The sequence below is a fragment of the Sinocyclocheilus rhinocerous genome, unplaced genomic scaffold, assembly GCF_001515625.1.
Source record: "Sinocyclocheilus rhinocerous isolate Xijiao unplaced genomic scaffold, SAMN03320098_v1.1 scaffold601, whole genome shotgun sequence".
NCBI lineage: Eukaryota > Metazoa > Chordata > Actinopteri > Cypriniformes > Cyprinidae > Sinocyclocheilus > Sinocyclocheilus rhinocerous.
The window spans coordinates 1,723,434-1,723,947 of record NW_015656605.1 but is presented as its reverse complement, the minus strand read 5'-3'; positions in this window follow the sequence as shown (position 1 = coordinate 1,723,947).

The following is a 514-nucleotide window of genomic DNA, read 5'->3' as shown; positions in this document are numbered from 1 at the left end:
TCTAGATGCAAATTGTAATCTACGAGATTCTGTGTACTGTTTTTTTTTTTTTGTTGTTTTTTTTGGTCCAATAAGCAATATCTCTGTCTTATCCGAATTTAATCGGAGAAAATTATTGGTCATCCAGTCTTTTGCATTTTTAACACACTCTGTTAGCTTAGATAATTTAAAGGTTTCATCTGGTCTTGTTGAAATATATAGTTGAGTATCATCAGCATAACAATGGAAACTAATCCCATCATTTCTAATAATATTACCAAGGGCTCTGCTATTTTCAATGTATATTGAAAATATCAAAGGGCCTAGGACAGATCCTTTGGCACTCCATACTTTACTGGATTTAATTGAGATGATTCCCCATTTAAATAGACAAAGTGATAACGATCAGAAAGGTAGGATTTAAACCATATTAAAGCCTGCCCTTGAATACCTGTATAGTTTTGGAATCGATCTATGAGTATGTCATGGTCTATAATGCCGAACGCAGCACTAAGGTCAAGTAAAACTAGCAATG